This window comes from Strix aluco, chromosome 1, assembly GCF_031877795.1.
Source record: "Strix aluco isolate bStrAlu1 chromosome 1, bStrAlu1.hap1, whole genome shotgun sequence".
NCBI classification, from domain to species: domain Eukaryota; kingdom Metazoa; phylum Chordata; class Aves; order Strigiformes; family Strigidae; genus Strix; species Strix aluco.
Window position 1 is genome coordinate 142,751,691 of NC_133931.1, and position 11,552 is coordinate 142,763,242.

Below are 11,552 nucleotides of genomic sequence, written 5' to 3' on the forward strand. Positions count from 1 at the left end.
CAGAATTTCCAAGGTTTCTGAGTTCAGTTTGCTTTCGGTGTGGAACAAGACCCAGTGTTTTCTTTACTCTCTGAAACAGAGCTGGGCTGCTCACCAGAGGTATGAGGAGAGAGGTCCCCAGGCCAGGGCTGCCCATGGCAGGGTGCTGGGATCCACTTCCTTGTCACCCCATCATAAGAAAGAATGTTTTCCTCTGGGATGTCTTGCTTTCAACAAGCTGGCAAATGTTGATAAAAAATTGTTTTGCTGGAATTTTCTTTGCCAGCTCTTGTGAACATGTTTACAACAATTACATGCTAGCAAAGCCTGCAGACTCAGCAGAATGAGGAAAATCGACAGTTTTTAACAGAGGGAAAGAATAGAGGAAAGTGGCAAATGGGAAAAGTGGAATTTAATTTCAATTCCCAGGTACATCCGTCCAGTCCTTTTTACAGCACTGGAACACTGTAGAACAATCCAACAGGGCTACAACAGTAACAGCAGCCTCAGGTTTACGTTGCAAGTACTGGCTCCTAATGGCATGCCTGGCCAGGAAAGCTTTTCTCTACATTTTCATGCATTCCGGCCATTTGCTCTCTCTGCTCTCCTCAGCACCTGGGGTGATTTTCATCTCTCCCTACCTGCAAAAGCAAGCTCCAGAGGGGAAAGGATGAAGCAGGAGGCTGGGGATTAAGGACCCAGAACCAAGTCCTCGAAGCTGTTTCAGCTGGTGGTAGCTGCCCTGCTGTTTAATCTCTTGGCATTTGACTCACACTTGGTTCCTGCTAGCAGTTCACTCGTCAGGTAGATTTGAGCAGCCTGAGCCTTCCTCCACACTCAATCCTCCCTGCTCTAACTTGGGTGGCATGACAAATTACCTGAGCATCGCCCAAATGTAAGAAAAGCCTCCCTCCCACTCTTCAGGGATGTGGCAGGAATGAATAAAAATCACTCGGGATCAGAGGCAAAGCTAATCTTTTGGGTTCAGCAGTCAGATGCCATTCCTCCAGCCTGCCTAACACTAGCCCATGCTGTCAGCCAACCCACTGGGGGTTTCGGTGACCTGGCACTCAGGTCCACCTTGTGAGAATGCTCTACTGTCAAATACATGGGTACTTTGTGCCTCCTTTCCTTATTATTTTTAGGACCTCTAGTGGCAGAAAAAGGCATTTTGTAGAGATCATCTTGGAAAGCCCTTAACATGAAAGCAAGACGTGAAATACCAGTATGGCCATGAACTCCAGCCAGTAAGGAACGAATATCAAAATGCCATTTCTTTAATTAACATTCTGGATTTTCTCCAGGGAGAGTTATCTCACCTTTTTTCCTTCTTATACAGGATTCTGCAAAAGAACAAACTGAAATGGAATTCTCCATTTGTGGAGGGAAGTATGCTTTCGTGCTAACCAAGGAAAATTACGGCACAGTGATTTTAAAAAAAAGCTATTCTTTCTCCCCTCTGGCACCCCAAAAAACATCCCACTATTCTTCTAAGCACAAGTTGTCCAAATCCAGGGCTGCTACTGCATAACTAAATGAAAGACTAAAGTCTGCCAGGAAAATATCCAAGACATAAAATACATTTATAGCTACTGGTGATTGTTATTTTATGCCTGTCAGTAATCTTTTTAGCAAACAGCCATCCTCAATTATTGATATTTCATTATGGGGTTTCAAGGTGACTCTGTAGATGACAGGTTTAACCCATAACTTTCTGTTTCTCAATAGGAATACTCTTGGCATGATGAACATTGGAAATGTACTGTAGACCGTGAAACTCTGTCCCTCCAGATAATCCTCATTTTGACCCTTGACAACAAAAAACTTGTTTTTTGTCTGCAGCCCTTAGCCAGATCACTCCAGCTGTGCCAGTACCACTAAAACCCCACACCCTGTGTGGATCTAGTTTTGCCAGGCCAGTGATTTTCCCCTCTGAATCGAGGAGAGTATTAAGCTGCAAAGAGGACAAGAGCAATTTATACCTGCTTCTATACTAGGTCTCATCAGTGCAATTATATTATTGAGAATGTTTAAAACACATCTGCAAAATAAATAGTAAAATGAATAAAACCCCTAAATGTGGACAAAGTCTACATCCAGCAAGAACATAGGAGAGCCGTATCTTTTTTTCTTGGTTTTGGCAATAGAAAGATAATCCTAATGGACAACACAGGAGAGCACATAACAGCAGGAGAAGTGGCAAGATGGAGGAGGTTATTTCTCAGACTGTGAGAATGTGCAGGTGGTCATTTGTTCTGCTGAGACCAGGATTTCTCTTTTTCTGGATGGACATGTCAAAAATATGCACAAATCTATACTCGAGGTTTCCTCCCTGCCCTATTTGAGAGGCTCATCTCACTTAGCTTTCCAGTTGCTTTCTGCTGGACTGGCTATAATGAAAAAAATGATGGCATTTTCACCAGCAAAGTAACTGTATTGTGAACTATGGACAGTCTTGGAATTGTCATTTCTTGGCAGTCATAAGCAATGAATTACAATACACTACATCTGGGGGAAAATACCGGAAAGAGTCTGCACGGTAAAGATCTGGATAGTGCAAGAATGAGCAAAAGTAAACAGTATTTCACATTGATAAAACACACTGGACAGGTTTAAAATATGAAAGTCAACTCAGTAAGAAAGTAGAACATTAAAACTGAGTAGTTTCAGATTTTCTCAAAAGGATGTTTCTTAACAGTCATTGTGTCTCCAGGCACGGATGTAGCTCTTCAAATATCACTACAGCATCTTGCTCCGCAGTTAGTGTTGCACAACAACACTAGAGTATGTGTAACACAGCAGGGGTGTGTTCAGGTGCATCGGATAGTGGGGCCGACAGCCTGACCTCAGAAAGCAAGTTACGGCAAGAGAGGCTGATTCTCATCAGGTATCTTACATCTGGAGGGTATTGTAACAGAGATTGTGTAGTTGCTGAACAAAATAAGTGAATAGAAAGAATCCAGCAGTAATGTACAAAAAAGAGAAATCAGACTCACTACTCACCAAGTCCACTGAAAAATGAAGTTTTAGAGGAACCAAAACTGCTCACAGATTGGTGTCAAGTGCCAGCCTGCATGGAGGGATCATGCAGGGTGAGAAATACTGTGATATTTTATACTGACTTCTTCAGAATGAAATTAATCATTTCATAAATGCCAAAATGCTTCAACTGACAGTTTTGGACCAAACTGATTTTTATGAATTTAAAATTGCTCCCCTTCTCTCCTACCTGTTTTTCAGTTCAGCAAGAGATAAAAAATAAACAGAACGGGAGCCGTATCTGACCAAGAGCAGTCACAGAACATGCCCTGTGGCACTTCAAATACGGCTCTGGTGAAGACAGTGTCACGCTCTTAGAAATCAGGGTTTTGTCTGTGGTTCTGCCTCACCCTGAGCTGTAACAGCCTCACACGTGAATGACACCAAAATGCACTTGCCCAGTCTGATCTTTTGGCTGACGCAGTGAAGCAGCAATCAGACAGAGTCTGAAATATTTATGAGAGAGAGTCATGAAGGGCAGAAAACCCAGAAATTTATTATTTACTGCACATGTTCTTTATTCTCTGTTCATGGGTAATACATTTAAATTCTGCCCCTCTGTTGGGTGAAGTGGATCTGAAGTAACAAAGCAGCCCGAGTTACCCCAGATTTACGTGGCTGTGCTGGATGGCAGGATCTGCCTTGGAGCACTTTAGATTAGCTGTGTCTCACAGGGTGCTCTGTGCCTTGGGCTCAGAGTATCCCCAGCGAGCTTCAAAAGCTGCCCTTGCAAGGCAACCTGCAAATGTGTTTACAGATCTAGCACTGTAATTTCTTATTCCTCTGGTTGATTAACCTGTTAGAAACTAATCTCTTTCTTCAGACTTCTATTTTTGCAGGTGCTCCCGGTATAAACGCCTCAACCGTACAAAACTGAACTAGACAAAATGTGCAGACGCTTTATTTGGCATGGAAAGAAACCAAGGACACGGCCCTGCTACAGTTGCAAAAATAAAAAGAGTGTGGGGAACTTGGCCTTCCTCAATGGAAACTCGACATTTGGGTGGCCTCGCTGCAGTCTGTGTGGGGCTGGCAGTCATTGTCTCTGAATGAAGAGGCTGGCTTAACCTGGATTGCTATCAAATCCTCCCTCCGTGAGACCGTGCATTTGGCAGAAGTACTGACAGAAATTCTCTGGCTGAGAAAGCGCAATCAAATCCTGTTAGGCGTAATATCTTGAGAAGGGGGTCTATTAGTTTAAAACACTGAGAAGGTTTGACTGTGGTTGTTTGGCATTTTCTCCGGTTGCTGATTTATTTGAATTCTCCGTCAGTTATGAAAATCTCAGACTTGCAAAAACTATCAAGGAAAAAAAAAAGGGGCGGGGGGGGGGGGGGGGAGAATTTGCAAAGATCAGTGTTTTGTAGGGACCAGATTAAATTCTTCCACTATGTATCTTCTATACATCATCCCTCACTTGCTCTATGCACAGGGGATAACCGTGCACCCCTAACTGCTAGGTTACTTGCTAGGTTTACTGAGCATGAAACAAATTCTAAGATTAGTGCCTGAACAAACAGCTGGGGTGGGGAGAAAATCCTTCCTCTCATACATGGGAGGAGGTGGGCCCTGTAGCAGCATGTCCCCCGAGACTGCCCCACTACCTGCATGCATACAGAGGAAATCTGGATAGGAAAGGCTCAGGTATCAGCCCCCTCTCCCGCTCACCCTTGCTTCCACAGCAAAATCACATCTCTAGATTGCTAAGCAGCTTGCAGTGGAGGTGTGGGGGCCACAGAAACATATTTTGATGCCCAAGGCAGGATGCCAGCTTGGTGTGCCATCACCTGCTCTCCCCTGGGCCTTATGTCAAGGGATATTAAAAATACAGTCTTGGTTCCAATTCAAAGGCGTGCTTGCACCTCATGAACCATCCCTGGCAGGGAGCATGTTTTGCTGCTAACCACGTCCTTTTCACAGTCCTACAACGAGGGGTTGCATTTGCCCATCAATGTCCCACTGCACACCAATCCCAGCGTTTGAGAATTTTGCTGTTTGTCTCAACAAGAAACGGATTAAGTTCCCGACTCCACAGCTTTTACTTGCCCAAGGGAAGCTCGTAGGCTCTGACCCCAGGCTGTTTGCAAAGCCTGTCAAAAACCATTTGTGTATGGAGATAGCAGCAGCAGCAAATATCACAGTGAAGGCTAAAAGGCAATTCTATGCCAATCTCATTCTAGGTCACTAACTTCCTAAGGGTATTCTTCCAAGAAATAGCTTTATCTTGAGTAGTTCTGCAAGAGGAGAAAGACTGTGTGTTACAATTAACCCCTTCTTCAAAAGGAAAAGCAAGAATTCTTCATTCTACCACATTCATCACTCCTGATTTATTCAGGATAAGACTAGAAAATAAAGTTACAAGGAAATAGTAGATTCGAATGAAAAAATATTCTTTGCCCTTTCAAAAAGGGCACTATGTATATGTACATCTTGGGCAGTATTCACACTCCTTTTAGGAAAGTAAATACAGTGTATTTAAATTTAAAGAAATCTCACATTGAAACACTCCACCAACTCCAGTGAAAGGCTTCACTGCCTGGAAAACTCAGATACCCATCAGGAAAGCCACTGTAGCAAAGAGAAGGAAATACAAGAGGCACACTGATGAGGCTTTGAAGAAAGAGATGAAGCTGTGTGAGAAGTGCAATATGGCTAATTAAAAAGAACACGGAAGGGAAGTAACAAATAACAAAACTAAACAAATAAGGCCAGCTAAATGATGGGAGGAGAAGAGCATTAACCAGTCTGGGACAGTCCTACCAAAATCATGGAGCCTACACACCTTCATCAGCTGCCATTAGAAGGTTGTGGTAGAACGACTACTGGGAAGGCCTAGCAGAAAGACCACCTGAGCTGATGATACCTGACTCAGATCATCTTGTCTTCTAAAAGACACCTAGGCCATGAGCAAGAGTAAGTAGGAGAAAGACATGGTTATTCTGAGGCTTAGATTCTAAAAGGTTTTTCCCTTAATCAAACATTAGTTGTAAGGTGTCAGCCTAATGCTCAGCAAGTGTCAAAAAAGCACATCAAATGTTAAGAATTTTTAGAAAACAGAGAGCAGAACAGAGAACAAATATTTTTGTGCCAATGTATGCATGCTGCACCTGTGTCTAGGACTGTGCACAGTTCTTATCTCCCTTCCTCTCAAAAATGGTGCAGGAGAGCTGGACAAGTTTCAGAGAGGGCAACAGAAACAATCACAGGTGGGAGCAGCTCCTGTGTGAAGAGTGGCTGACTAGACAAGGACTTCACAGGCTGGAAGAAGAAATAACTGAGGGGACATAAGAAAAAAATCTTAACAATCAGTAGGATAGAGCAGAAAACTGTCCCTACCCAAAAAAGTGTCTTCAAATGAACTAGAGCGCAATGGGTTCAAAACAAACAAAAAGAGACATCTCTTCACAAAACGTACTTAAATTGTGTAACACCTTTCCATGGAATGCAGTGGATTTTAAGTTGTGATGTGGATTCAAAAAATGATTAGACAAATTCAGGGAAACCCGTATTTATGTTATGAAACACAAATGCATCAGTCTCAAGAAGTCCAAGACTTACAAATTGTGTGGTAGGGTGTTCTAGGGGGCAGTACCCCCAAATGCTTGCCCTGGTCATTACCAGCCTCTTCATTAGCTGCAGGGCAGTGCTGGGGATGGGACCAAGGAGGCCCTTGATCTGCCCTGGGACAGCCAGTTCTGCTCTGATGCACTTACCTATTTTGCTACCACAGGTCATCTCAGCCTCTAGAACAGGAGCTTTCTTTACTGGCTCCAAAATGGCACTCTGACAGGTGGTATTTCTGTATCTCTGCCGCCAGACTGTTTTCATATCTAAATTCAAAATCTGGTTTTCATTATCAAGCCAAGGGATGTACACCAGCATCCACCAACATGGTAACACCTCTGCAGTGCACTGGGGGTCACAGAAGCCTCTGCATATTATGTCAAATGTATTCTACCATAATGAGAGAAAAGGTAGGATAATGTAGAGTTCATATTTTATCTACTCTCGTCTATATTTAATTAAATGAAATATGAATCTTAAAATCTGTCGCAAACTACAAAATCAGTTCTAATCTCTGTTATGGTGTGATAGGAAATGATAAATTTATGCTGCAGTATACAAAGCTCAGTTGGAGCTCACCAATCTCGCTATTGTCTGAAAGATAAAATAAATACCAGATGATGTTTGCATTGGCTTTGCGTAAGTACACAATTTCCACAGAAAGAAGCAGCAACAGGCCTATGATCAGAGATATGCAGACATGAGTACTGTTAGGCAGTATCTACTTCAATGAATTTAAAAGAAAAACACAAATACCCTTGAAAAAGGCAATTTTTTCCTAGGGAGTGTGAAATGGTTATTCTTCCTAAAATTATACCAGAAACTTGTGTTTTGTGTAAACACTGTAGGACTATGCACAAAAGATCATGCTCAGAGATGTTGCAGCTATTTAGCGTTCTGGTGGACTTTTACTTGAAAAAATGAATGTGTCAAAAAGTTGTTTTCCAACTTGTCCAGAAGGACTACAACTGAGACCAAAGCAAAAACATTTGCCATGGAGCAGAAAGAGCCTGAAGAGGGCCCTGAAGGAGTGACTTAGAGGTCAGTGTATTGCCAGCTCCTGTTGACTTTACCCTGAGTCTTGTCATAGTTGGATCTTTCCCTAAAGCAACAGCTTCAGCATTCAAACAACATGATAAGGATCTTAGCTTTGACTTAAAAATAAAAAATGACCACCACACAACAAAAAAGAGGACGTTGGTAACAAAATGAAAACATGATCCCTAAAAGCTTCAATATGAAAGAATAAATATAAAATACTGTTTTAATACTACAATTTTAAGACAAACAGGATTTCCAGGGGCCTGACTCATAAATTTTGAAAGCTTGTTTTCAGCAACATCAATGAGTTGACTCAAAATCTGTCAGGAAAGTGACTCTGGGAAGAAAATGGGACACTGAAAGTTATTTATCACACAACAACTGAAAATATGGAAAAGACTAAAAAGAAAAGATGCTTAGTTAACAAAATATATATGGGGGAATATTAATGAATTAATTACTACTCCATGAATGCAAATTAAATTATGTTTCCACTAGAAGGAAGAGAGCAGGCATAAGATCATAATACTCATGAGTTAGTCTAGTTGTTTCCTTTGGAAATGTGTCACAACAATGACCTGTTATTCGGGGGTCCCAAAAGTTTCCTTCTCAATTACACAGCTGCCAAAACCAATATCACACATGTTGTGAATGCTTCCCTTAGAGCACCAGCAGAGCTCCTCCCTTCCCTAGGGAAAGACAATAAACGCCAAGAACAAGGGTGGACACTGAAAGTGAAGAGCGAAGGCTCACAGGGCTATTCCTGCCTCAGAGCACATTGGTGGACACTAGGATCAAGCTTTTGGCTCAAAAAAAAAAAAAAAAAAATCCACACAGGTAGAGCTCTAAAGAACTCTCCGAGACCCACGCTTTCTGCTTCACCTGGTTAAAGGGCTACATTTGTGTGTTGCAGCACATAACCTAATGCAGAAAATACTAATTTTTCATTCAGTTGGGTTGTTTTAGCGAGATAATTCTCACAGTAGCTATGGCGACTGGCTGCCTGGCTGGATGATGGCACTGCCGGATGGGGCCACTCTGCTGCTGACCTTCGCGCACCGCCCGGCCTTCGGAGCCAGCTTCTGCTGGCTGGCCCTGCTCAGTGCTCAGCGGCAGGGTGAACAGCACGGCAACGATCCTCCACAGTATGACGGAAAGCCTGGGCTGGCCTGGTGAGCTGCCAAGAATCTTGGAGAGGTGACCTGGTATGCAAACAGATCGGAACGGTGACAGCAAGGGGTGGGAAGGAGCGATGATAGGTCACTTAAGCTTTTACCCTTTGGGTTAGTCCCTTTTGACCCACTTCCTCCCTGACTGCAGGTGACATTGTGACAGCTGTTTTCCAGCTTGGCACAGCTTCTGTCAGTCATTGCCTCTGTCACTCGAAAGATTTGACCAGTTACAGGGCTGATGAGCCCAGCACCTTCATGGTTACCCAGGATTCTCCAGATCCTCTCTGTCTCCTCCATGCCACAGCTACTATGGACAGACATTAACAAATCAGCATTTTAAGTTACCATGAAGCAGAATCAAAGCTATGTCCTAATGAAATATAAAGCGAAAGCAATCCACAAGGAACCCTGGTAGGACAAAAATCATGGCAAAGATTCGTTACTACATTAAATATCTTGATAAATTCTATTTGTACAAACATTTCAAGAAGTTTTCAGTCTAACAAATACCCATCCCTACAGTTAGCCTGATTTGAACATTAAACTGGCATAGAGATGGAAATGGGACACGTGGAAACTTGTTTTTTAGTGACAATACAGAGTTGTCAGTTCACTTTCTTAACTGAAATTTTGACAGTTTATTTGAAATTAATCAGTATCTGCTTCTTGGTAGACAGACTTGGTAGTCTATGTAAAGATCTTTATTAAACTGATGTTCTGCAAAGGATGTCTTTTTTTTGACTGGTGCTGAGAATCAAAATTAAAAATTGTGATGGAGGGAAGAAATGTCAAGGAATTTACGTAAGGGTCCTCTTGGATATTATGACTTCCCCAACATACAGACAAATGGAACAAGCGCAACTACTAAAATTGGTGGCCTAATGACCTCAGGTCTCGGAGGTCCAGGGTCTCTGTCACAGACTTCTAGAGCAACTATTCTAAACTAATCATGTATACCACTAACATACAATGAGTCAAAAGTACATGACCTTCTCAGCAAGTTTCTTTGAAATGCAAACAAGAATCCGACTGTTCAGAGAAGCTGAGCCTCTCTAGTTTAATGAAGAGCAAATTATCTTCCATTTCTTCCCATAAAACTGTGTCAAGAGTGTACTGCTTGCTTTCAATATTATATGGGACTTTAGGGGTGTTTAACAGCGTTAGTAATTTCAGAGCTTGAATGTCTGAAATTGATCATAAATTGTTCCACTCCCTCTAATCTCTAGTAAATATGACTTACTCCATTAACGTTCACATGATGCTGTTTTCATCACACTGGACTCCTCTGTGCAGAGTCAAGGACCTAATCAAATACATAATCAATCAATCTGCTTGTCAGATGCAAACAGCAAGCAAAGGACTTCTTTGTGTCCTACACAACTGCCTCTTCAGAAGACAAGTGAACCATTGGTTTCCAAGAACACGCAATACACGAGTAATGCATGAGGGCCCTGCATGCTGTGCAAGAGCCTGTGGTGCTGCAAAGAAACCTTGTGACAGAATTCCTGAAGAGGAACATTTCTGGCGGGTTACTCAGACTGCCTTGACTGGTGTTCTGGAATTATACAGGATGGAAGAATTTTTAAAAAGCTGACTGCAATCACTGGAGTCAAAAGCTTCTCACAGGCTAACAAAACACAAAAGCAGGCAGCTCTTTGGCTTTAGCATCACAGAGCTCTCATCGAGGATGAACTGTTGCTACAGAACTCTACTCCTCTCTACAGAGCACAAGAAGGGAAAGCAACAGAAGAGCTCAGCAGTTTTTAAACATCTCTGTCACATCCCCCAAGGGCAACAAAAAGAGAGACATACATGACATCCAGCCTTGTTTTGCCTCCTTTTTTCGGGGACAGCAACTTCAGCCTTCAGATCAAGACACTGCAACAAGAACGAGTTGAGAGCAACTTATGTGGGCAAACATGGCCACATCCTTCTCTAAGAGTCAGCCACAACATTTTACTGTTGCTATGCTGGAAAAAAGCTCCAGGAAAGCAAACATAATGCATACTTTATTAAAGTTTTGATCTATACTATGTAACCAAAAATAATTTTAATGTGGATAAAAATTGCATTATACAACTTGGATCCTATTCATACTTGGTAAGAATATGCTTATCATGAAACCATCAGTCCCAACTGATGTAATGAAGTAATTTATTTTGCTAGAATTACTGCTAAAAAAGCCACTACCTTTATTTTAGAGGAGAAGGGAACACTACAGAGAATCACTTCAAAGCTTGTATTGGCACATGCCAAATAAAATTAAATTAGTAAACACTTTTTACAACCATACAGGAATTCAACCATAGGGAATATAAATATTTCTCTACATGAGTGTCACAAAAGTCTTTATGACAGTGCCTTACCTTCATTATAAAATGAAATCTGGTCAAATTACTTGGGTAAAATCTATGCACCTTTAGAGATGCTACACCCGGCAATTTACTTTGCTGTAATTCCATCAGAGTATACATTCCCTGGTGTTCCTTTTGAAACTTACTCTTCTTAGTTATATGCAGAACACTTGTGGAAAAATCCTTAAGATATTTATGCATTTTTATGAATTTGAATAGGAACTTAAATGGGGCTCCTGTAAATTTGCTTTATAACGTCTATTGATAGACTGAAACACTTTTTATTAACTAAACTGAAGAAATTCCAGGATCATTACAGCAGCAGCGGCAGCAACTCAACAGCTCTGGGAATCATTGTGGCTGGTGCACAAACAGAATAAGCAATGGCCATTATAACCACCAG